Here is a 20,674-nt window from a genome sequence, read left to right on the forward strand (position 1 = left end):
CTTTTTCTGAAGCCACAGATCTCTTGGGGGTTGGCCAGGTGGAGAGACGTGTCACCCCTTCCCCCTTGCTTCCTGTTGCTCCTGGAAGTGCCACCCTGTCCCACCTCCGGAGACAGGGAGGGCACAATGCTGAAGAAGCAAGAGGAGTTCTTGAGCTATGGGGGCGGGTGCAGCGAGGGTCACGCTTCATTCCTGGGGTAGGGGTGTGGTGAGCTCAGGTAGCGGCACTTAAGAAACCTGGCTGTACAGACCGGGTCTCCAGTCATGGGACTCCAGGCGCCAACATCAAGCTCCAGCCACACTGTTCAGGGTGCTTTCCCCTAGCTCTGGCCATGCAGCTTTGGTCTGCGGCCAGGCCCACGGGGCTTCAGGGTCCAACTCCTGGCCAAGCAGCCGCAGGCTTTGTTCCCTGGCTCTGGTTACAAGTTCAGCTCTCCCCCCCCCCCCCCCCCCCCCCCGGGCTACTGTCGCCAGCTCTAGATGCTGATGCCAATGCCCAGCTGCAGCCCTGGACTCTAGCGGGTGCTGGTCCTGGATGACCATCCCTGGTAGAGGTCACCAGCCCTGGTCGCTGACCACAGTGCTGGCCCTGGTTGCTGACCCATAGCTTCTGCTTTGCAGCAGCAGCCACTGATCCCAAGTGCTGGCTCTCCAGCCCCGCACCGTGAGTACTGACCTGGGCTCTGATACAGGCTGGCCCTGGGTGCTGGACCACAGCTCTTGGCACACAGCTGCATGGCTGCTCTCCCCGGGCTCTGGCCAAGGGCACTGATCCCCAGTTACATGGCCACCAGCTCTTGTCGCAGGGCTCCCCACCTGCTCCCATCGCTCCAGGTCCCCACTGTTTCTCCCAGCACTGCATCCAACACCCCATCACTCCCGGCTTCTGTTGATTTTTTCCCTTCTCCAACTCCTCCATCCAGGTCTTAATATATCCTGGGCCTTCCTGCAAAAAGTGGCATTAACATAATGCAAATACCACTCTTCACAGCATTATTTTTATTATGACATCTACAAAAAAAAACCCATCACCACCAACCCCTTTCCCTCCCCCGTAAACCTACATGAACTACAATGATTTGGCTGTCTAGAGTCATTTAAAACAGGACTATGTAGCACTTTAAAGACTAACAAGATGGTTTATTAGGTGATGAGCTTTCGTGGGCCAGACCCACTTCCTCAGATCAGATTTTTGATACACCAGACTAACACGGCTCCATTTCTATCACTATAGTCATGTATTTCTCCTAAAGTCAAAGTATTGGTGCAGCCAGCAGGAAGAGTTGATGGTCACTCTGAGGCCAGCAAATTTGTTGAGACTGGTTGGACTAGATCAATGCAATAACAATGATGGAGTGACAGCCTGCTGGGAGAGAAATCAAAGCTCTTACCTGCAGCCTCTGGGTTGGCCCTGCCTCCATGGAAGTCAATGGGGCCCTTTCCATTGACTTGCAAAGGAAGTGGGGAAGCAGGGAGGTACAGCCATCCCTTTACACATCAAGGAGATGGGCAGCCAAAAATGCGTTGTGTGTATTCTCTGTGGTGGATTTGGGGAAATTTCCCAGTCCTCAGGAGTAACTGACCAACAGCCATCCGGAGGATAAATGGTGTTTAGCATAGATCTTTCATTCAATAATTTCAAATACTGAACATGCTTGTTAAAAATGACGGTTGGTTTGTGCATGGAAAGAAAGATTACTGTTCTTGAATGGACGGCTAGTTGTGAATGGTAGAACTGTAGGAAATGCTTGTTCCTGTGAACAATTTTCAAAAACTTCAACAAAAAGCCACTCTTTTTGTTTGTTTTTCGTGGCCAAACTTTTTTAGCAGTTGATTGAAACAGTGTTTCAATCACCCATCTCTTCCCCAAAGAAGTGTTTTAAAATGGACATTTTCCACAAATTTCTATGTTAACAAAATAGTTGTTTTTCATAAAACATTTTGAAGGAAAAGTTGCAAGCAGCTGGCATGGTGTATTTTCTGGGGTTTGCCTTTCAGGGTTACATCAAACGCCCTCTGAAGTATATGGTATGACCGGTCCCTGCGTTAGCCTTTCCTGTTGACAACATATAGAAAAGTCAGATGTAGACAGTAATCTCTCAATGCCGTCTCAATATTTGAAATCTGGGGGAACATTGGACTCGAATCCCTGGGGACTAGATCCAACCCTACAGTTACAGTTCTGTTGCCCAGCTGCATCCAAAACTGAATGGGGCCTTTCTTCGGGTTCCATTTCAATTGTTGCTGAGCTCATATGAGATTTTCCTGTAGGGATGGCTGAGCTCTCGCGAGAACAGCTGATTTCAATACTTCTTTCATTGAGGATGGTGGAAAACATGTCAGGATTGTTGGTGAGACCCTTGTGAATTTAGGCTTGGCCTAAACTGGGTCAAAATCCAAGCTAAGCTACCTGAGCCCAAGTCAGGGTAATATCCAGGATAGAGGGAAGAGTTGCAAGTCCAGGGGTTTGGTCAGTGGATTGGATTGAAGAAAGACTTACCTGGTTGGGTATCGGGTTTGGAAAACCACAGGGTGGTTCAGATCCAGAGCCAACTGTCCACCAAACCCTTTTAGTTTAGGTTCGTCTCCTCCCAAAATCCTCTTCTGGTGCCCTGAGCAAATATGCAGCTGAAGAGCAGAGAGTACGGTGGTCCTTACCTTAAAAGTCAGCATTGACTAGTTCCTCCAGTTTCCTACTCCTAGCAGGGGGTGTGTGGGAGGGAACAATGATTCTGTAAACTACTTTGATAATACTGTCCCCCTGTCTAGTTTGAGGCATGTTTGTGTCAAATCAAGCAAGATTTATAATGTGACTGAGACCTACCAAGGACATGCAGTGTATGCTCTTGAGCTCAATGATAAGAGTTTACCTGTAACCTGGGTGGTTCAAATATTAACAGATTTTGAGGGAGTAACTGTGAAAGCAAGGCGGGGGGCCTAATATGGAGATCCCTTCAATCCTAGTAGTCTATGATATTTTTCTGCATGAAGAAGTCCTGGCTTCTTGATCTGTCTCTGTGGCAGCTCTGTCCATCTCCTTGTTCTTGCTCATATCCCGGTGCAGATGTTTTAGCCTTTTTAAGAAACTGTTTTGGCATGTGCTGACTTGTAATCATTTGACACCTTCTCTAAAGGCTGTTCTCGTCGTAGTGAAGGACGTTAGCTCTGGTGCTGATTTGATAGACAGTTTCACAATCTTAGTTGTACAAGTGACTAGGTGTTTGTCTATTGCTTCAGTGCGGTACTGCTGTGGGTGGGGGGGGCGGGGAGGAGTGGAGCCCTTGGGCAGCTCCACTCCTTCCATGCTTGCTCTTGTGGTCACTATATTCACTCTGTTTGCTTTGTTGTGCTGTCCCATGATTCTGCTGTCCCATGATGTTCTGTAGTAATTATGAATGTGTGCCTCAGTTTCCCCGGGCACTGCAACACTATCTGGATGAGGAGGGGAAGATTGGGCATGACTTACTGTGGAAGTATATCAGTCTCTCACGTCCTGAGGACCAGGTGACAGCAGATAACACGTTGGGCCTGGGAAGCGGGACAAAGGAGGAGGCAGGGCTGGGACCTGTTGCTGTGTGCGAGTTAGTTTTTTGGCTGACTCAGGGAGAAAGGAGCCTAGCTGGTTAGGGGAGCTGGCTGGGGCCCAAGATGGATTGTACTGACTGCTCCTGATTACTGTAACAAGTCTGTGCTATGTTGTGTCTCTGTCAACAAGACTTCTGCTCTACCTACTGGCTGAAAGTCACATCTGACAGCAGATGGGAATGCAGGGCCCGGTGACTCCTCCCACACCCTGTGACAGTCTGGGATGTAGAGATGTCCAGGCCTGTACACGGGGAAGCAGCAGTATCTCCCCCGCCCCATGATCCTCCAAGTAAGCATCAGGCTCAGGCAGCACATTGCCCCAGCCTCCCTCCACTTACATGCTCCAGCCAGTCAGTGGAAGGCTGGGGCTGATTTTTTTTTTTTTTTTTCTCTCTCCTTTCCCCCAGAAGCTGGACTGGGCCATGGGCAGGGCAGCCACCAGCCCCTCCCACTGCTTGCCCCCCGCCAGAAATTCCTGCATATGGACCTGATTTCACACCCTTGAGCAATGTCTGTGGGTCAACTTATTGTTTGTGTAGAGGAGGCCTAGACCACAGGTCTCTGTTTGTTTTTCCCCATGAAGTGCAGAAGCCCGGTTGTAGGAATGATCCAGGGTGGAGAGGGCCACGGAGGGGAAAGGCTCCATTTTACTGGGGATGATCTGAAGAGCGTTCAACTCACTGTAGCAGCTTGTACTCTCTCCACTTCAGCAATGCAGGCGATAGCGAGCCCATCCGCTAGATTTAGAGTTCTCCAGCTCTGCAGAGTGACGGCGGGGGGGGCGGCTACAGTGCTAGAACAGGCTTCCCAGTGTTGAGGGAAGAGCCCCAAGCCTGGGTGGCCAGATCCAGGCCAGCTGGGGGATGCATCCTGCCCCCAGGCCTTAGGGCCCCCCGCCCTCCCGCACTAATTAAATGTCTCAGTGCCCTTGTGAGAGGAGGAGGTGGTGAGGATTGCACTTCGCATGTTACCTAGTGCTTCAGGGGTGCAGTTTTCCTAAGCAGTCAATATTGGCCTGGCTTTGTGCCCATTGAAGCTAACGGTAAAACTCCTGTGGATGTCAGTGCTGGCAGAGTTAGGTCTATGCTGAGAGCTTCTGAACGTCCAACCCTAGGTATACAGCTTTTAGGGCTAGAAGGGACACTTGTGGCCATGTAGTTTGACCTCCTGCAGAACACAAGCTGTAGAATTTTATCAAGTCCAGTAGTAAATCAGTAGCCCTTCAATTTTACAGATGGGAGAAACTGAGGAAAAGAAACTGACTCACAGGGACACCCCTTTTAGCAATCAAAATTTTGGTGAGCACAAGGGGGACAGTGACCTCTTGAATGCGATCACAAGTCACCTATGGTGACTTGCCCAAGTTCATAGTGACTGACCTGGGACTAGAGCCCACTTATCAGGACGACCGCTCCCATAATGTAACCATTATGTGCTATCTTAAATACGCCAAATGTCTCACTTGCAGATGAATCAAGTTAATGGCAAGCTGATGGGTGGGGAGAAGTAGATACTGTCTGTTTACTTTATTAACAGCCTTTAGTGCCGTGAGATTCAGAACTCTGATGCAATCGAAACATACAAATCTCTTGGATCTAAATTTATGCGCACTGGAGAATGGGAGCTGAGATGCCTCACGAGTTATCACATACAATTAATTCAGCACATTGGAAAACAGTCACATCCACAAGACTAGAAATGATTAATAAAGTGTGGGGAAAAAAGCTCTGTGCAAATCAATGGGATTATTTATGTCTAGATGACCTGATAGCCATTAGTGCAGTCACATATCTCTTTGGTGTGGATGACTTCCTGCCTTTGCAAAGTATGTGTGCAAAGAAAAGGGTGATTTTAATAATCTTACTTGTCATTTTTCTTAATGAAATAATACATTTAATATGTTTAAAAGGTATTAGTCACCCCCGTATTCTCCAGCAACAGGAAGATTGAACAGAGTACGGTGGGCACTAGGCTATGTAGTACAATGTTCAAAGGAACTAGCTGTTAAGCAAAAGAGAGGGGGAAAAAGGACCTCCAGAAGAGGCATAGATTCATTGATTTCAATGGAGCTGTGCTAATTTACAACAGATGGGAATCTGGACCTCTAGTTGTGTCTTGCATTAAAAAGCTACTGTTTTAATTCAGAATTTTTCTAAACACTCTTCTGCTTCTCTGAATCTTTGAATTGTATCGGTCAGGTAAGATACAAACAGGTTTCCATTCCCACCATAGGTCTGAAATAATTTGACTTTTGGTGACTGTCATGCTGCAAAAGACATCTGCTTTCATAGGATTTTTTTTTCATAGTATGCAACCTATGGCCACGAAAGGGAAGAGTTCATGTGGGGGGCAGGGGGAGGAGTGACTGGCTGTTGCATTCATCATTTTAATGCTCTTGGGATTAAAAGCTTGTCTTCACTTCGTGGATCAATGCCAGTACTCCCCAGGATGAAGAGTAGCTAGAGTTGACTGGAGAGCAGCCCCCACCGCCCTTACTGCATAGAAGACCCCGCCACAAGTACATTAAGTTGTGTAGGTCAGATCGACGGGGGTTTAGTGTAGACAAGGCCTTAGTTGTATCATTAATCGTGGTGTTCGGACATCTAGAGTCATTGCTTTTAAGTTGTTGTTGTTTCAGACATTTGAAATTAAAAGAAACAAACTAGATTGAACTGGATTCTGCATCATCAGGTCCATTGTAACTTTTGCTGTGGTCAGAAGAACCGGCGCTGCTAAAGAAGGGAAACGAGCATGATTTGTAAAAAATCCCAGGTAGAGTTGGCTGCATTGTTGGGTGGGTGAATCACCCTTTTTGTTTATAAAACTGAGCAAGTCGGATGGTGAAGTTTCTGAAGCAAGAGGATAAAATACTGGAAGTTCATCAGCAATGTATCTAAGATGGTTACTTCTCTGGCTTTGAGTGTCTCTCAATACTTCCACAGTTGTAGGAAAAGCTTGACATAACTAGCCCCTCCCCCCCTTCCCCTGCCAAATCCCCAAAAAGGGTAAGTTCTTTGGCAAGTTGCTGCCAGAGCATCACATGCACAAGCTGGCTTTCCTGGCTCACAGTGTAGGGATGGCTTGCAGACCATTCCTTAATTATGGCTGGATGATTCTGGACCAGTTTTCCAAAGCCACAAAATACCTGCAGATTATGAACCAATCTGGGTGATGTGAGACGCACAGGGAAGTAATTATCTCTTGTGTCTGACCCGTATTATGCTATATAGGTTAGAAGCACCACCCAAAGGGCCAGGGTGGGAGGCTGCCAATAAGGGCCTGTTGTAATGAAGATATCTACCTTTGTCAGAGACCAACAAAACACATTTCACATGTATTTCCCCAGCTCCCCGCTGGACTTTTTTTTTCTTTTAAAAGAAAAAAAAAAAGATTGAAAGATGGCAGCGAGAGCTGTTCCAGTAGGGCTTGTAGCCAAAGTGACGGGCCTTGTTTTCCAGCCTTAGCTATACATTGAAAAGTCTCGGGGGGGGAAGGAGGGTGCTGGTGCTAGTTAGTCTGTATATGGAAAAAAACAGTGAGTTCTGTGGCACCTTAGGGCATGTCTACACTAGGAAATTATTGCAAAATAACTTTTTTTCAAAATAACTCCTGAAATAAGTTTTGAAATAGTGTCCACACTACAGGGAAACCTTGAAATTAGTCTGAGGCAGGCTCCCTTAATGTGGACATGCTAGCTCGACTTAGAGCCCCAAGAAGCTCTGGGGAGTAATTACTTTGAATGACTCTGGGGATTAATTATATGAAAATAGCAGCAGTGGAGAATCCACACTACCCTTATTTCAAAATCATGATTTGTAATTCCTTGTGGAAAGAGGCAGTTACTTCAAAATAACAGGGTTGGTAGTGTAACGCTCTGCTTGTTTCGAAATGAGGGAGTTATTTTGAAATAATCCTTTAATGTAGACCAGGGTTTAGAGATGAACAGATTTATTAGGGCATCAGCTTTCATGGGTAAAACCCACTTAATCAGATGAACTGAAGTGGAAGCTTCTGTGACTTTCACTTCAATTCATCTGATGAAATGGGTTCTACTCACGAAAGCTCAGACCTTACTAAGCCTGTTAGTCTAAGGTGCCATAGGACAACTTGTTGTTGTATACACTGTGAGAAACCCGAATGTACCGAGAGGGAGTAATTGCTCAATGTGGCAAAGTTTATGGCTAAATCTACACTGAGTCATTCTTAAACTATTCTGTTTTCACTTGTACTAAATAAAATGAACACAGGATGTCACCTGGTACAAATCAGGGTTGAAATTGTGACACGCCTCTGTGCTAACTTCCAGATGGAACAGAAACCTTAGGTCATGGTCTTTGCGTAATGCCCTCATCTGATTCAAAATCCTGCAGGGGCCAGATTTTCAGATGGCATAAATTGGCACTAATGGCAGTGGAACTTTACATCAGCTGAGAATCTGGCCTCTGTTGTATATTTGTCTCCTACCCATAAACTAAAACAATTAGCTAGCTTGAGTTGCCGGTAGGTACAGCTGGACACCACACTGCTAATCGCAGATGGAATTACAAGGTATGGGAAGAACTATACCCAGGGAAGAGGCTGTTTGTACAGTTGGCAGGTGCTGCCATTTAAGTATAAAATGAGGATTTTACAGGCCAAGTTCTGAGCATGGCTCTGCTCCACAAACATGTAATTAATTCTAGGTTTCCATGTGTGCAGAATAGTCATGAGAGCGAATGACAAGAAGACAAACAGAACCAGCCTTCATCTCTGGGCAAACCATCTGTTTCTCTTGCCCTTTACCTGCCCAGCTGAAGCTGCGTGGGTTCATTTGCTACTTAACACTCTGCATGATGCAGCTATTTAAAAAAAAAAAAAAACAACCTAATTAGATGTACAAGGGGATCTGCAAGTTAATTATCTTGTTCTGTAATTCATGGCCTGTGTGCTTGGAGACTGCTTGCAGAGGGAAGGAGGGGATGAAACTCCAGGCCCCCGAGTAGCACAGTAACCACATAGAGCGTGTGGCTGTTAAAATGTGTGTCCTGGGAAAGAAAGGGAAGGCTTCTTTGGGGTGAAAGGCAAGGAGGGGTGAAATCCTGCTTTCAAGTGGTACTGGCCTGTCTAGAGCAACAGAAGAATCCAGCTTCTTCTCTTGGGGGGGGGGGGAGGGAGAATCACCTCTGGATTAGTTACAGTGAGCCTTTGAACAGGGTGGAGGCAGGGGTAGGTCCCTGCAGTCCTGGCCTCCCGAGAGGAGCCACTGCCAGAGCAGCAGCACCACCCTCACCACCGTGGGTGACTCCAGTAAGCTCTCTTCCCAGCCCCCTGCCTTAAGGCCTTTAAATACTTTCCAGCCCCCTGCCCTGAGCCAAATCATTTAAATAAGGCATGTACATTTTCCTTGTAACTTTGCCCCCTCCCCCAAAACAAACCAACCCCAACACATTAATACAGTTAAGGACCCAAGCAATGCCAGGTCTATCTGCTACTAGTCTAATATAAATAAATCCGATCCATAGTCCGTATGTGTGTGACTTAATGCTAAGTTGAGTATTGAAGTGTTTGACTTCACGGGTGCTAGGATTTCACCAGAGATCTTGAAAGACAAAAGGCCCATTGACTGCCATTCCCCTCTCCCGTTTGGGCGGAGTTGCATCACCATGAGTGCAAGTGATGCCTTCACCTTCAGGCTCCCCCAGCCCTCGGCGCGTCCATTGGCTGAGAATCGCAGCCAACGGGAGCTGCAGGAGGCTGTGCCTGCAAGCATAGGGCAGTGTGGAACCAGCTGCACCCCCCCCCCCCATGGGAGCTTCACAAGGTAAGCACTCTAATCCCTGTCCTCCCTCCCTCACTCTCCCTCCCAGACCCTCTCCTCAACCCACTCCTGCACCCTACTTCTCTCCCAGAATGAGACCTACCTCCAGCTCCTTCCCACACCCTCCCTTCCATCCAGAACCTACACCCCTCACCCGCTCCTGCACTCTACTACCAATCTAGACCCTGCACCCCTATCCCCAGCCTGCTCCTGGGCAGCCCCCTCCTGCACACTGAGCCCTTCATTTTGGCTGCACCCTGGCCCCACAAAATCTACTAGCCCCAAGCTCCCTGAAGAGTTAAACCAGATCACAGGACCAATCCTTAAAACACACTTCCTGTTCTGTTGAAGCCAATGGGAACTTCCCCATTGATTCAGCAGGGCAGGATCAGCTGTAAAGAGGTGGGTCAGACTTTGCCTTCCAGGTGTGTGTGACTCATTTACAATCTCCCTCTGGTACTGTGAAGCTTGGCTGTCTGTGTGTGCCCTCCATCTCCTCCTTCCACATCCCGCTCAAAGGTCCTAGTTACAGCAGCAGGGGAGGGAGGAACAGGCAGGTCTGATGCGTCCCTGGTGACAAACTCCACTAACTTCACTGGAGCTGCCGCAGGGGTGAACTTGGGCCCGTTTTTAAACCTTGCTGGGCAATCCTGCCATGGGGCTTGCTTTTCCCACAGGGGCTCTGTCGGGTTCCTCTATCTGTGCTGTGACCAGGCAGGCTGTCCTCTGAGCCTATGGCTTGTTTGTTCCTTTTCCCCTACCCTCTATTTTGTCTGTTTGGTTCCTAAGATCTTTGGGGCTGAGGCTGTCCATTGCTGTCTGTACAAAGTCTAGCACACTGGGGCCTTCACACTGCTGTAACACACATTCATGATTAGTATTTAAACAGTTTCCCTTCTATAAATATTATGGTGCCTATGGAAAGCTGTCACTTTCCTTTGGCTTCAGGTAGTAGTAACCCCCCAAATTCAAGTTCAATCTCTTGTCTAGCACCCCTGGGACATGACCGGTGCCGAAACAGAATTTTCTGAACCATGCGAAGTCAATATTGTCTGTCACCCTTACCAGCACTTCCACTGCTAACTAAGCGCTTAGAAGACATTCAGGGATAATTTAGAGCTAAATAACAGCACAGAACACTGAGCCAGGGCTGGTTGCTGTAAGCAAACTGTAAGAGATCATGGGGAAACTTGGCCACACCCATGATAAGTAGACATCCAGTTAACTGAAATCATGCCGGACCACAGAGCTTGCTGGACCAGAGAGTGCTGGACTAGAGAGGTTCAGCCTGTACATTGTTTCTGCCTTCAACACACTCACCATAAAAATTATTCTAGCATCGCTATTGGGCCCTGATTCCTATCTTTGTATTTCCTGGTCCACACCTGACCCTGTGTCCCCCTTGGCTCCTTGGTGTGTTTGGCAGGTGCCATGTTCCCCTTTTGTTCCTTGTTATACCCAGATTCCAGTTCCCTTCTCACTCCTAATGGCTGCTGCTTTTCTCAGACCTGGGGGGATTGGCTGGCTGGAGGGCACGGGGGGAAGTCTGGTGATGGATGGGGAAGGAATTAACTATTTTGAAGCCCGGGAGGATTCCAGCACAGCAGAGAGGGTTAATAAATGACTCTCCGGAGGCTGGGCCTGCATTGCCCTGAGAGGGAAAAAGCCCTGGAGGAAAGGAGGAAGCTTTTTAGCATTATCCACATGCTGCGAATACTCTGTCCCGCTCTTTCCCCTCATAAATTTCCATCAGACAAAACCTCCTCATGCCCCTATATAGCAAACGATTTCTGTCAGGAGTGGCCGGAAGAGACGTGTTTCCTGTCCTGGGCTGATGTGTGAACAACTTTGCCCTGCTCTAGATAAAGGAATGAAACATCCCCAGCCTCCCTGTACTCAGGCATGATGCCTTTCCCTTCTGAGCTGTACGAACGCCCTCATTCGGCATAAATCTCCCCCTGTTCCCTCAAGTGCATGAGTGTTTTGGTGAACAGGAAGGGGTTTGAAGTTAAGCGTGAACTGAAATGCTGTGTCGAAGTGAGGCCCGGTGGAAGGCTTGTGTGCTGTTGTTTTGGTATGACAGTGAAGCTAGAGACCTCATCGGAGTGCGGGCCTGGGTGTTATTGAATCTCAACGCTGCTGTGGTTGATTTTCCTGCAGTTGAAGAGAAACTTCCAACCCCCCTCGGTCCCGACACACACCAAGCTTTTAGGTCCAGCATGTAAACGTGATCAGAGTCAGGCCCCGAAAGAAATCAGCTCGTTCTTTGAAACCCTGATGATCAGACGTGTCCAACACTAGGATGCATTTTAAACTTCATTTTAAAAACAAATCATAACAAAATTGAATTTCAGATCCCTCTGCCAGAGGTCGGATACACAGCTGCATTTCCTTGTCCCAATCCAGGTCATCGGAGCAGACTTTCTCGTTAGTTTGCTAGTTTCTCACAAGAATATTAATTATCAGTAAAATGGCAACTCTCAGTGCAGGGAGGAGCCTTGCTCTGTGACACCTGTGTATGTTCCCAGACTCAGTAGCCTCCCCAATGTCGCGAGAATCACAGGTCCGATGCTGCATACCCAAGGGGGGAAGGACAGAACCAGGTGGACCGTTTTAGCAAATAAAAGATATTTATTTAGAACAGTGATGAATTTATAGTATTTATTCTAAGATTTTTTTTAATAGACTGTGTTAATGAATTTACAGTACTTATTATTTATTCTACGATTTCTAGTTAAATGTGTCAGAGATAAGGATGGGAATGGCAAGGGGGATAGTCTCTATTCTAAAAATGTCCAGCTACACTAATTAAATAACAGGGATAACTACAAACTCTATGTACTACCCAAAACAACTGCAACACTAAGCTTATACAACAAAGAAAATCAAATCCTACATACCAACTTACACAGCACACAGAACATTTCAAAGACATCGGTTCGGTTGCGAAGGCCTTGGTTACACCCAAGAGTCGGGGGAGGTGGCTGGTCAGTTGATCAGGCCGGCAGCGCTTTGGAGTATACTGGAAGGCACACGCACGGTGGTACGTGTGTTGTGAAGACCTCGAGCGAACTGTGCAATGGGTATTTATCCCCAAGTCTGCACATCGTTTTCCCGCGCTTGCATATTACCATATATGGCCCAGCAGTCACCAAGTAGGGGGTCTGTGTCCCAGGGGTTGGGCCGAAACTGTGCAGGTTTCATGCGACCAGGTAAGCCCCGCAGTTCTCACGCCGAGGTGACGGGTGGGAGAGTCTGAGGCTATTTTCCCCTTTTCACACCTTCCCTTTTTCTAAAGGCAATGGTATGCAGGAAGGGTGCGGCCCGTTTCTCCCAAGGTGTACTGCAGCCACTATAGCAAAAGCAGCCTGGCCAAACTTTTTACTGGGGGGGGGGAGGGGGCAGTTTTTTCCTCTAACACCCAGGAATTGAAATGGGGGGGGGGGTGTCAGGGCCGATGACAGGTGAGACCATGAGGGTGCAGGTGGGCTGTGTGACACCATAGTTCACAAAACTGGGGGGATGTTGGGGAAATTGGGGGGGGTATACACCCCCATATGGGGGTGTAGGGAAATCCCTGTTCCCAGTAACCCCGCTGAAAGAAATGGGCCTGATGCTGGGGTCAGGAATCTTATTGTTTCCAAAGGGTTACTCTGGGTTTATGCCCGTTTAACCAGTTATTGCTGGAAGCAGCATATTGGATCTTTTTGAGATCCAGTAGCTCCATTCACAATCACAAAGTCAGGGAGCATTCATGTGTTTTCTTTTCAAATTGATCTCAGTTATGTGGATGATTGCCCACGTGAAATGAGTGAAACCAGTTCACTGTGCACGGCCGTGACTCGCTGAATCATTTACTAGTAGCAACTGTCAGAATTTGAAAGTGAGTTCAGCTGTAGGCAGGGGAAAAGGGCCCATCCTAAGAATCTGGCACTCCTTCGACACCCATGTCAATAGCTGCATCTTATCATGGTCACCCCTTTTACTATCCTCATAATAAAATACAATTTAAACTGCTGCTGTCCTTTGTATGCTCTTGGGACTTGTGGGAGCAATCAACCAATCCAGGGGAAGGAGAAGACTTTAAACACACACACATTTCCCAGATTTCCAGTGAGTGTGGCTTTATAATGTGCCTGAGTCCTACAGCATGTGTGCACGCCAGCTCGTGTGTAGGGATTGGGGGAGAGGGCGGATGGACAGCAGCATGGGCTTTTTCTGACACAGTGTTCCGAGGAAGAAAGGGTACATGGGCTTTTCCCATCACTGTACGCGGCTTGCACCTTTCCCAGACCCTTGCCCCGCGGGTGTGGGCATGAGCAGTGGCACACAGAGAGAAATGGCTGTGAAAGAATAACATAGACTCATAGACTTTAAGGTCAGAAGGGACCATTATGATCATCTAGTCTGACCCCCTGCATACAGCTGACTTGTGTCCAGCCCCAGTCCTATCTGTGTGTTGATAGATCAAAATTTCAGTTGCCTTATGGCCAAGGAGGGATCAGGCTCCAAGTCCTAACCTCTGGCAGGGCTGCTAATGTGTAAAGGGCTGTAAAAAGTCAATCCTTCAAACAGCTGGATTGTGTGCGCCTGGCAGCTTTGGACTCCTGGGATTGTCTCTGCCTTCCGGAATTAAAACCAGGGGGTCTGGGACTAACAGAGCTGTTCTTTCTAGCAGGCAGAAGGACATTCCCTGTGCTTAGAAGGGCGAGGTGTAGTACGTCTGTCTCCAAACACTAGCCTCTGTTCCCCTCCCCCCCCACAGTTAGTAAATAGGTGTGCTATCTTCTGGCTAACTCAATACATGGACTCCCTAGCTCTGCTGATGCCAGCAGCAGAGCTGCTCTTTCCATGGCAACATTCAGCTTCCAGGGATGAACCAAGTGATCACGTTTCACAGGGCTCCTCAACCAGTCACTGCTTCATGCAACATGTCTGGGCTGGCAGGTTAGTCAGAATCATCTCTAGTTTAGAAATGGGGGAGGGGCAGGGACTGCACACAACTGATGTTAAGTAGCTTGTTCAAGGCCACCCAATGAGTTGGAGGGGATTGCACCAGTGTAGCTATACTGATGTGCCCACAGGTTGGACCTCCCTACTCTGGCACCCTCGGGACTTGAGTGGTCCCAAGCAATGGAGTTTGCCTGGGGAGGTCAGGCCTCTGACTCTCTCAGGACTCCCCTCCTGGCTACAGCCTGGCCAGTGCATTGTCCCCAGCCTGCCTGCTGGGCTCTGCTGCCCCCCACCCGCTGATGGGACTCCTCTCCAGGCAGCCAGCAGGACTCCATGCCCCCAGCTGGGGGGGCTTCTCTGTACCCAGACACCAGCCTACCTGCTGGGTTCCTGTGCCCGGCCCCGAAGGCTGCCAGCTGCTGGCTGGGGCTCTCTGGCCTAGCAACATCCATGGTCTAATGTTGTCAGACCGCAGAGGTTCAGCTTGTACCAGCATTTCTTTTCCCAATACAGATGACTTTTTACAATAGTGTATCACATCTGTGCTAGGAATTTGAACCAATGTGGCTGCTACATCAGTGCAAAAATCTCCAAAGCAGGCAACTCTTTAATGGCAAGAGTTATTGGCTTTCGGACCAAATTCTGTCCCTCCCCTTCTCTTCTCCCCTCCCCCCTGCCCTCACTCTAATATGCCTTTCCTTTTGATGAATTTACACACTGCCACTCTCCTTTTTCCACAATCCAAGAAGTCTGCTTCCAAGATGCATTCAGTAATTCACGACAAACTGTGACCTTCATCTAGACTCGAACGGATTAAAGAAAATAGGCTGATATCATCTGTAAATATATTTTCTTATGTCCTTTTCAAGATTTTATTCTGAACTTTAAAATGACAAACATGAAACAGAGGTTCTAAAGGTAATGAGTCTGGTCTGTATCTCACAGAGACAGTCTTACAACCTGATGCAAACAAAGTGCTCATAAAGAGCTGGCCAGGTCAGACTCTTTTCCTATCTAGAAACCAGTAAACAGAAGTAGATGCATCCTATAATTGAAAACGGGCAACTAGACTGGAGTATTTGCATTTTTCCTTTTCCCTTCCCCTGCATTCACAGGTGTGTGGGTAGTTTTAACAAGCCAGCCTGGCTTATTTGTATGGTCTGGCCCTTTTAAATGAGAATTCTTGAATGATACACAACAGATGTGGAGCAGCTGGCTGGCTGTTATCTTGGTGCTTAACAAATCTAATATCCTGCTGTGTCTATATTAACATACCTTTTGTATATAATGAACCTCATGCAAACGGATTATACTGAGTATGTTGGTAACTCCAGCCTAGTGGGTATTTGGGAAACAGATTGCTAAGAAGAAGCCCTTCTGTGGCTCAGCATTTTTTGGTACATAGGGAGAAATACTTTCAGGATCTCAACACAACAAACAGCCTGTTATTATGATAACCTCTCATTCCATGGGATTGTCCTCTTGGGCTTTTTCCATTGTGATCTTGAGATAATAGAGTTAATGACTCTCTATAAACACCCCCTTTAGCCTTCCTGTCAGACTGTTTAAAATACCACTAGAGTGTGCATACGTCAGAAATTCCTTTTTCACAGGCAAATTAACTTTAAACAGGCCTGTATTTTGTAACTTATTTGTACAAATGAAAATTGTCTTCTTGCTCCTTTGTCCTATACTGTAAATGTGAGGTGCTTTATTCTGACAGCAGGAAATGGTCACTATGAATTTTAGATTTAACTGAGGTCTTGGCCCATTATGTTAATTTGCACTGCACTGTTTATCTCTACATTTTCATTGTTTTGAGTCTCTGTGAAGTGAGAGTGAAGGATTTTTTCCCTTAATTAAAAACTTTATCACAATGAATGGAAAATAACAGAGCTGAATGAAATTTGTAATTACTGTTCTATGGGAAATTCCAACATTTCCATTCACCCTTGACTGAAAAAAAGTCAAAATTTCTTGGAAAATGAAATGTTTAAACTTTGGAAATATCAAAATTACCTTTTTGAAACACTTACATTTGTATAAAGTTGATGCACTTAATTTAGACTTTTATATATAAATTAATCCAATGACTATTGAATTCCATACTATTCTTAAGTCAATTTTCAATTAAATGAATATGCTTATTTGAAATGGAATAAGTTACCTAGGGATGCTATGGAATCTCCTTCTCTGGAGATATTTAAGAGCTGGTCTGTACGGTACTGGGTCCTGCTGTAAGGGCAGGGGACTAGACTCGATGACCTCTTGAGGTCCCTTCCAGTTCTAATGTTTTATGATTTGATTCAGTTTTATTGGCCTGCTCTTGAAAAGACCACACGCAGCATTACTTTCTGTGAACTTTGCATTTGACAGTAAAAATTGTCTATACTCTGTTGAGGGAAATTCTTTCTTTCCTATAGCAATGAGGCTGGTTGAAAGTTTTCCCTTTGAATCTTTTTTTTTTATACAGAAAATTAACTTTAAAAATGAAGAATTTAATGGAAAGTGTCAGCTTTTCTCAGAAACTTTGTAATTGGAAAACGAAAAATTTTCAACTGAAAAGTTCTAAAGTTAAAAATGTTAATTACCAAAAAACAAAAAACAAAAAAATTTGTTTACGGGTTTTCATTTTTTGACCAAAAAAGTTGCATGTGCTGACACACATTTTCCACGGGGGGGGGGGGGGGGGGCGGCGGGAAGGAGAGGAAGAGACCCATTTTCCAAGCACCAATAATTATTGATGAAACATCTTTCAGAAATGCGTGTTATTTTTCCTTTCCTCTCTCCCATGCTAGAAAATGAGACTTCTCTACACTCCGTCCTTTATATTTTTATTTTTAATTTACAGACTAACACGGTTACCCCTCTGAGACTCTGTCCTCTAGTGAGTCTATTTTGTCCTCCACCCCTTTGCTGGTTTCTTATTCTCTTGTGTCTGGCTCATCTGGACGGCATTTGATCTTCTACTTCGTCCCACCTGTGAGTTTGTATGTCACAATTTCTGCACGTCAGTATTTCCCTTTTGCTCCTGTAATGACCCTAATGTGTTGCTGTTCGTCTGCTTTTGGAGCTCCCGGTCATTGTACAAGCCTTGTTCTTTCTGTTTATTGCTCTTATTCTGTGTCTTATCCCATTCAAAGCATGTAGCCTCCACCACCTTTTCACTTATTTGCAGCTTTTTCTAAAGATTCTTGCAATCCTTTCCCTTAGTCCTCTGGAGACTTTCCTATCACAGTTGCAGTTCAAAGTATTTTGGCTACTTCCAGAAGGAAGATTCCTAAATTGGGTGTGTTGCCTTCTGGTATGTAGCCTTGTGTGTATTTTTAATAATATTTTATATGGGTTACAACAGGTCAGAGTAGATGAAGTATCCCTTTTTTCTTATCTGCCATCACTTCTAAGAACCTGAGTTTATTGCCTAGGAAATCAAATTGCCTTCTTTTTAACAGGTTGTGCCCAGCCTTGCTTTTTTTGCAAACGCCTCAATTAGTAAGTAACCCTCACCCATGCTATCACATTTTTGGCTGTTTTTCCTTTGATGTATCACTTTTAATCTACTTGATTTAACTGCTTCAAGGACTCGTCTATAGGAGAACTGTATAAACATGTACCTTCTTTGTCTCTGTTGTGTGCGCCAAACATTTCTCTCTCTCTCTGCACAGACTGTGCCCTCTGCTTAGAACAGCTAGCCCTCCCCCTACATTGGCCCCTTGTCAGTTTGGTATGCTAAATCCTCAGTCATTTGATCTGTTATTAAAAAAGAATAGACAAAGATGAATTAAACATCCCTTGAATTCCTGTAACACTGGTTCAGCAGCGTTATGTGGGTTCTCAGTGCAGGGGTGGCAGTTAGTTCAATGTTTTTCTTCCTTTACTGCCAAGTCCAGACCCCTTCATTCTGAGAGGTTGATATTTGTAAATCCCCTGTTGTTTTCACCTCTCTTCTAAATCAGCAGCCAAGTACTTTGCCTTGTCAACAGCCAGATTTTGCTTCATTGAAGGTGAGATGCAGCCATTTGATCTGTTCCTGTTTGATATTAAAAGGGAAAGTGCTAACATATGGGAGCAAATTAGAAAAACAATGCTTTGGGATGTGGGGTTGAGTCTTGTAACTTTAACGAAGCTTAGTTGAAACTGCAGGCGCATGCTGAGAGGGGGAGAATTTCCACGTCTGATTTCAGGGAATCTGCCTTTGTACTGGGATATTGTGCTACAAACATTTACAGGCTAGACTGTCCACTGGCATAAATCAACTGATCGTTGACAGATTAAAGGCCAGAAGTGATCATCATGATCATGGTCACCTAGTTTGACTTTAGAGTATCGGCCAGAGAACTTCCCCAGAATAATTCCTAGAGCAGAGTTTTAGGCCACGTCTACGCTAGAGCTGGAAGGTTGGTTAAGGTACACAACTCTAGCTACATAAAATAAGTAGCTGGAGTCGGCTTACCTTATACTGAGCTTGGTGCAGTCTTCACAGAGGGAAGCCAATGGGAGCAAACACTCCCATTGGCTCCCTTTAATCCTCAGGACAGCAAGGCATACTGGTGCTGACCAGAGCCACCCTCAGCATTTGATTTAGCAGGTCTTAACTAGACCCACTAACTCGAACTAATCAATATGTCACAGCAAGTGAAGATGTGGCCTCTGAGAAACATCCCCTCTGGATCTGAAAGCGCTCAGTGATGGTGAATGCACTAGAGCCCTGGGTAAATGGTTCCAGTGATAAATTACCCTCCTGTAGACTTTATTTCCTTAACGGAGCTTTGTTTGCAACAGCTGAAGAACTGGTCTCAGTCAACATCAGAACAAACTTCAAATCCTCATTATTTTGTAATGTGATACTGTTGCTAGTGGTGTGTTGGTACCATTGCCTTAAAAATTACCTCTAGAATGGGTGCTTGAATACATTACCTACCAAAGGTAGGTGAAACCCACACTTGCTGGGTGTGCTTCACTGTCCCATGTATTGGCACTTAGCCCACTTACAGAGAGAGAATGAGCTTGTTTTACAGCCTTAGTACAAGCCATCTGGCTGGTAGCTAAGCTCCAGAGGTCCCAAGTTTTGGTTCTGCCTGTTGGCATTACATAGGCACCAACTTGATGGATGCTCCAACCTTGAAGTACCCATGGAAGAAAAGTAGTGGGTGTTCAGCATCCACCAGCCAACAGCCCCATGGAGGAGCATCTCTCCCTATACCAAGCACCACCTCCTACCCTAAGCACCTCCCACCCAGCAGTGGCCCTGCCCATCAGCTTTCTCCCTCCCAGTGTCTTCACCCACTACAGATGAGTGGTTCAATGTGCTGGAGGGAGAGGACGGCATGGGGGGAGGAGGAGGTGGGAAGAGGCATGGTGGGGGTAGAACAAGGCAGGGCAGAGATTTGAAGGAAAGGGTGGACTGGGGGCAGGGTTTGAACACCTCTGGGGAATTGAGAGAGTCAGCACCTGTGCCACCAAAAATGTAAACACCCTGGGAACTGTCCCCCCTCCCCCCATCCATGTTGTGCTCATCATTTCTGTTAGCAACTGGTACAAGGCCAGCAAATGCAGTTGTACATCCCATTTCGCTGCAAGTCCAGCTACGGCCCCTGCATCTGCTCTATACCTCCTTTGACCACTTACATGGGCAGTAAGTGGAGCCCAAGGTTAGCCCCCCCATTCTTCTCTCCACACCCCTCCCCCACTACAGCCGGAGCCATAAGGCTCCCCCCACCCTGCCCAGAGAGGCCCTGAGAACACCCTCCCCACACTTGGCTGGAGGATCGCCGGGTTGGTCGAAGCCAGAGCAGCCTGGGGCGGGTTAATGTCCAGAGCCTCCCCGCTTGCCCAGAGCAGCCCCGTGCCAGCCTCTGCCACACTTCCCCTCCCCAGACCCAAGATGCTCGTTGAAAACACTTGCTGTGCCCCATGCACAGATGGGAGAGGAGGGGCAACTGCCCTGGGGCTTGGTGATTCAAAAGGGCCTGGGACTCGTGGCTGTCACCACCACTACTGCAGCAGCAGCCGTCCACAGGTCCTTTAAATGGCTGCCGGAGCTCAGTGTGACATGCTCGGGGCTGCACTAAGGCCTGGCTGGGGAGGGGGGGAGGAAACGGCGTGGTCTGGGCAGTGCTGAGGGCTGGTTGAGGTGAGGTGCAGGTTGACTGAACACAACACTGACAGCGAGAGCCGTGTGCTCCCTCCGCATTCAGTTGCGGTGCGGCTACAGTTCAGTCGTCGCCCCCCGCAAAGTCTAGGCACGCAAGCGCAGTTAGCAAACCGACCAATCCCGGAAGAGTGTCTTGGTTACAATAGTCTTGTGGCCCACTGAGATGGAGGAGGGCCCCTCATGTG

At 47.0% G+C, this 20,674-nt stretch overlaps 2 long non-coding RNA genes across 3 annotated transcripts in view; one reads left to right on the plus strand and one right to left on the minus strand.

The window, feature by feature from the left end:
- LOC142819464 (uncharacterized) overlaps positions 1-6,559 on the plus strand; it is a 39,552-nt gene extending 32,993 nt beyond the window's left edge. For both annotated transcript variants that reach the window (XR_012897385.1, XR_012897384.1), the window contains exons 3-4: positions 3,716-3,874; positions 3,993-6,559. This is a non-coding gene — a long non-coding RNA (uncharacterized LOC142819464). The remainder of the gene's footprint in view (positions 1-3,715; positions 3,875-3,992) is intronic.
- On the minus strand, positions 1,347-12,619 carry LOC142819465 (uncharacterized). Its single transcript, XR_012897386.1, has 3 exons — positions 12,283-12,619; positions 2,501-2,628; positions 1,347-2,056 (listed from the first exon to the last, which is right to left on the minus strand). It is a non-coding gene; the product is annotated as an uncharacterized LOC142819465 (long non-coding RNA).
- Between the last annotated feature and the right edge of the window lie 8,055 nt (positions 12,620-20,674).

Source organism: Pelodiscus sinensis, chromosome 23 (assembly GCF_049634645.1).
Source record: "Pelodiscus sinensis isolate JC-2024 chromosome 23, ASM4963464v1, whole genome shotgun sequence".
NCBI classification, from domain to species: Eukaryota; Metazoa; Chordata; order Testudines; family Trionychidae; genus Pelodiscus; species Pelodiscus sinensis.